The sequence below is a fragment of the Octopus sinensis genome, linkage group LG14 (assembly GCF_006345805.1).
Source record: "Octopus sinensis linkage group LG14, ASM634580v1, whole genome shotgun sequence".
NCBI lineage: Eukaryota > Metazoa > Mollusca > Cephalopoda > Octopoda > Octopodidae > Octopus > Octopus sinensis.
This window is the reverse complement of record NC_043010.1, coordinates 31,145,366-31,150,655: the sequence shown is the minus strand read 5'-3', so window position 1 is coordinate 31,150,655 and position 5,290 is coordinate 31,145,366. Positions and strand designations below refer to the sequence as shown.

Sequence of the window (5,290 nt, the reverse complement as noted above, 5' to 3'; positions counted from 1 at the left end):
GCAACATGTCGCTTACATTATCTAGAAAATAGGAAAGATTGGTTTTGCAAGCGTGGTCTTTGCACAATCGCTGGAAGTAACTGACACTGCAAGAGAGCATAAGTAAAACTGTCAGACGAGCAGTTTTTGGTGGTGACGATGATGGTGATGTTGGAATTTTTAACAGTAATGTTTTGGTGAAGATAAAGTTAATGCTAGCGGGGTATGAGGTGAGGCTATGTTGTTGATGATACTAGTAATGGTTGTGGGAACATCAAGGGTAAACCACTTATCCAAACTGCTTTCTTATTTCTTATGTGTTTCGTCAATGAAGCAATGTCTCGTGTTCGTTTGAAATGAAGGTTATCTGCACTAGTCAGCAAACATTAAAATCAACCTAAAAATAGACGAGCAAACGAAATTAAATTTAGCATCTAGCCTGTGAATGGCTATAAATATTCGATGAAGATACTTTGCAGAGATTAATTTGTCTAACCTTATGCCCCTGATCGTTTTAAACCGATAAATCGATTCCAGGGGGGAAAGCTAAATGAATGAATGAACGAATGAATGAATGAATGAAGAAACCAGATGGCAAGGGAGATCATCAATAGAGACATTATTACAAGGGACGTAACTATGACGATCCTGTGTCTTTTACATTTAATATCTGAGTAAGTATCAAATTTCACTCTTGTTGCGACCTGTTTGTTGTTATTTATTGACTTTTAGGGTTTACAGCGACCGAGTGAATGAAATTTAGTTTTGGCTTGTTGCTTTTATTTTAAATATTATTTTTAGAAATATTGTATTACGGTAGAATTAATAGCAATGGTAAAATGGCTCCAATTTTTACTTGGGACTTTATAATAAAAATAGTTTTTACTGTTTCTTTTTTTTTTCAAATAAGAAAACCTTCGACAGTTTGCGACGAAACTACAACGTTAAAAAACAAACATATTTGTGAGTTTTGTTGTTCAGCGTATATCATAGTGTGTGTGTGTGTGCGTCTAAGTATACTAGTTTCATTCGGATATAGTATTTTCAAATTTAAAGATATACTCTTATGATTATTTATTATGTAATCCAGATACCTGTGGTAGATTACAGCAGGCGCTTGTGAAGGTAGGCGAAGCGATAAAACACCCGGTGTGGTGTGTTTTCTATAGCTCATAATTCAAATCTCTCTGGAGGAGATTTCTACCTTTCGTCTTGATAAATTAATAAATGTTTCCATAGGTAGTCTCTATTTCATTTCAGAAAACATACACGTCTGTTTTAATATACTTATATTAATGTATGCTGGTAAAAGCAGAAGAATCAGCAACAGAAAGTTACGAAAGTTAAAAAAAAAAAAAAGGTGGGGATATATTTAAAGCAAAAAACCCCAGAGGCATATCGTTTGTAAAACAAGATCAATTTGAAGAAAAAAAATAAAAGTAAGGCGGTCATAACGCGTGTATGTCCAGTAATCTCTCCCTGTCCCCACCACAAAAAAAAAGAAAGAAAGAAAGAAAAAGAATTGTCGTTTTGCCTATTTAGAAGAAATTATTTTTAACGTTGAAATGTGACAGTTTGTTAGTATAAGCAATATGATTACGTCATTGTGATGTGATCGACCTTGTCAGAAGCTGTTTTATAGTGACAGTACCCTTGTTAAGTGTTAAACTATGTGGGTTTCTTGCTGCCTGGCAACCACATTTATCCACGAATATATTCCTGGATCTAGTTCGTGATTTGACTTTTGTCCGTGTCCAGGACTAGCTAAGGAATATTAAGTGAAACCGAACATTCAGACTTCTCGTTATAAATGAACCAATCCATAATAACATTAGCCTGCATGGAAAGTGAGCGTCACCCACTCTCTCTCTCTTCTCATCAATCACTTCTACCACTATCCATCACTCACTCTTTCTCTCATTACACTCTACCATTACTCTAGTATTGTAGTGGGGAAAGGCGAGGGAGTGGTCTGCCTTGGAGACTGTTTTCATTAGGGCAGCACTTTTAGGTCTCCTGTAAAAGCCTGTATTGGAGGCAGCACACTGCAACTCATTTCTCTGTCATTCCTTTCTGGTCTTCCACAAATCACTCTGTTCCTTCTTTCTTACTGATCTTTCTCCTTCTCATTGTAGTTCATAAACTACCCTCTCTTCTGTCCATTCTGTTGGTCACATAACCTGAATGAATGGAGACAATGTTGGGTAGTGAAGACCCTTGTTTGGCAGCCTCAGCTTGAGTGAGTGCTACTATAAACTGCGCTATGTTTCCTAAGTGAAGTGATTGTTGGTCAAGCAGAGGTAACAGAAAATTTAGAAGACCTTTTAGTCTTGTTGAAGTTATGACAACCTCTCTAGTCTGTGAACAAGTTGATCTTAGGAAGGACATCCAGTCATAGAAACCATGCGAAAATAAGTATGAGGAAGACATACTCTTCTAAACCAATTAAGATTAACTCTAAATATAAGATCTAACTTGGACTGTGATGATGCATCCAGCCTACTCCAAGAAGGAAAGCTAATGTAAAGAGTGGCAATGATACATATAAATATCTATGTGTGATATATATATATATATATATATATATACATATATATATATAGGTCTGTGTGTGTATTTGATATTTATGTGTGTGCATACACACACATACATGTGTGTACATATATATATATATATATATATATATATATATATATATAGTTACAAATTACTTAAGCAGCAAGTATACACCATATTCCATAGGTGCTTGGATCTACATTACATATTAGAACAGCTCTGTAAAAATTTACTCTTGTTCTTTTTAATGCTAAAAGAAATGTGATTTCTTAAATAAATGTGGCTCTCACGAGAAAAGAAAGGTATCTCACGTTTTTGATGTAGGTCCCTTACTGTGGAAGGGAAGAAATAATTTCAGGTGTTGGCATTGAAATATACCTAGAAATAGTTATGTTAATAACTGGTTTCCTCTAATTTCTGGATTTTGCTTTGAAGTGAAATGTAGACATGGCTGTGGCTATGTGGTAAACAAGTTTGCCTCCCAACCACATGCCTTTGGGTTCACTCTCACTGCATGGCACCTTGGACAAGTGTCTTCTACTAAAGTCTTAGGCTGATCAAAGCCTTGTGAATAGATTTAATAGATGGAAACTGAAAGAAGCTTATCATATATGTGTGTGTATTACTACCTCCTTGCCTTGGCATCATGCAATTGTTATGAATGTCACTGTCTTGCAAGCAGTGTCCTTCATTTCTAACCTTCTGTGAAAATATGTCTGGTCATGAGGAAATTTTACCTTACTTGGAAGCAGGTGAGGATTGGTGACAAAAAAGGGCTTCAGGCTGTAGAAAATCCACTTCAATAATATATTCCATTCAGACATTAAAAATCAGATGTTAAAAAATTGATGATGATGTTAATTCTATGCTAAATTATTGTCTTCTAAATGATTAGTCCACTCTAAAGCTTTCCTAAAGCATCCTGATCTGAGTACCTCAAACTTCTTAAATTACATATCTTGTTGTAGAAGAGAAGAAGCAAATGACAGACATAATCCAAGTTTATAATGTGTGTTGTTATGCATTTAGACAACACAAATATACATTGCTATGCTGTTTGTGTATATATGTTTGTGTTCATACTTGAATTTGTTTGTTTAAAAACAATAATATTTTCTATCTGATTTCAGGATGCACTACATGGTACCATAATTGCTGTACTTAGCACCAACTTCTAAAAGAGATATTTTAGATAAAAGAGATACTGGTGGCTCTGTGAAAAGTTTTTCATCCAAAGCTGAAAGTATTTAGTCGTAAAGGAAATGTAATAGAATTTGCAACTACAGTGATACTGAGCTGGGTTTCTTTTTTTAAGTGAAGCATTGCTAATTAGTAGATACCCATACTTACCTATCTGCACATAATGAAAACCAGTTGTAGAGAAAACCAGCAGCATTTGAGACATCTGACACCGAATCTACTTCCAGAGAGTCAAATATTTCGTTGTGTTGAAAAAAGTTTACTGGATTCCATCTGACAGTGATTCCAGTAATTCCAATTTATATTGCTAATTTATCATTTCAATTCTAATTCTGATATTTATTTCATCATTTTGTTTCTTTCATCCTGCTCAGTCTCCTGAGTTTTCTCACTCTAAGCGAAAAATCAAATCATGTCTGGGACGTCTCTGTTGTAGATCGTTTCATCTTTTAAACAGTGTCTTATTAAAACAAAGAAGAAAAAAAAGGGAAAAAATATATGAACCACATAGAGGTGTCATTTCTAAGTTTCTTACTAATTGATGTAAAACAACATTTTAGTAGGAAACACTTTGAAAGAGGTCATCAATAAAGAAAGAAAATAAAATAAAGAAAATCACAAGGTCAAGTTTTATTTCAAAAGATGATTTCTGACAAAATACACAAGGTTGCAGACACTACAAGGAATTTGGCCTTGTGAATGCTGGATTTTGACTGCCAACCATCACCTTTTTTAACCTCATCACTGAACAGTGTTTGAGTGTAGAGGACACATGAGGCGTCGGTGTGCAGATGATTCTAAGTCAAACTGTCTGGTTTGTGGGAAAAGCTTTGTCCATGAATACAGAACTAAAACTCCTGTGCAGAGTGAGCCGCCACCAGTCACATCACATACATGTGAAGTGTGTGGCAAGAGTTTTTCACAAGCCGGTCTACTCACAAGCCATATGAAGGTCCACATGGAGGATGTTTCACCAAATTGCAAAGTCTGTGGGAAGAGCTTCTTGCAGCATGAACCATTTAGCCAGCATATAAGGACACATAGTGTTGTGGAGGCTTTGCACAGCTGCCCCATATGTGAGCAAAGCTTCCACGAGGAAAGCATTTTAAGGACACATATGAAAACTCATAAAAAAGATATGCAGTGTCAGGTTTGTAGGAAGAGCTTCTTTTGAAAAACAAACTCTCTCTCGCTGCCAAACAGACATGTATAAGTACATATAAACAATGACATTGACATACACAAACTTGTTAAGAAATGTACAAACTAATGACACTCTATGACTCTGTTTTGTACTGCTATTCTCTCTCTCTCTCTCTCTCACCTGCTCTTTCTCTTCTTCCTTCCTTCCTTCCCAGATGGGCCCACTTTAGCTATAGCTATATTTCTACTCATCATCAACATAAAAAAGGCACTTACCCCTCAATGCAAAGATACAAACACTTGTATATATATTGATAGTAATACTCAGATACAAACAAATGTATGAATTCATTCTCACACTCACACACGTGTATGAAAAGAGAACTTAATAAAGCTAGCTAACCCAAATTAC

The 5,290-nt window shown here is 35.4% G+C and overlaps 1 long non-coding RNA gene across 1 annotated transcript; it reads left to right on the top strand.

Annotated features, from left to right (window-relative positions):
- The first annotated feature begins 561 nt into the window (after positions 1–561).
- Positions 562–4,212, top strand: LOC118765939. The gene is made up of 2 exons (XR_005001849.1): positions 562–653; positions 3,666–4,212. It is a non-coding gene; the product is annotated as an uncharacterized LOC118765939 (long non-coding RNA).
- Positions 4,213–5,290: the final 1,078 nt, after the last annotated feature.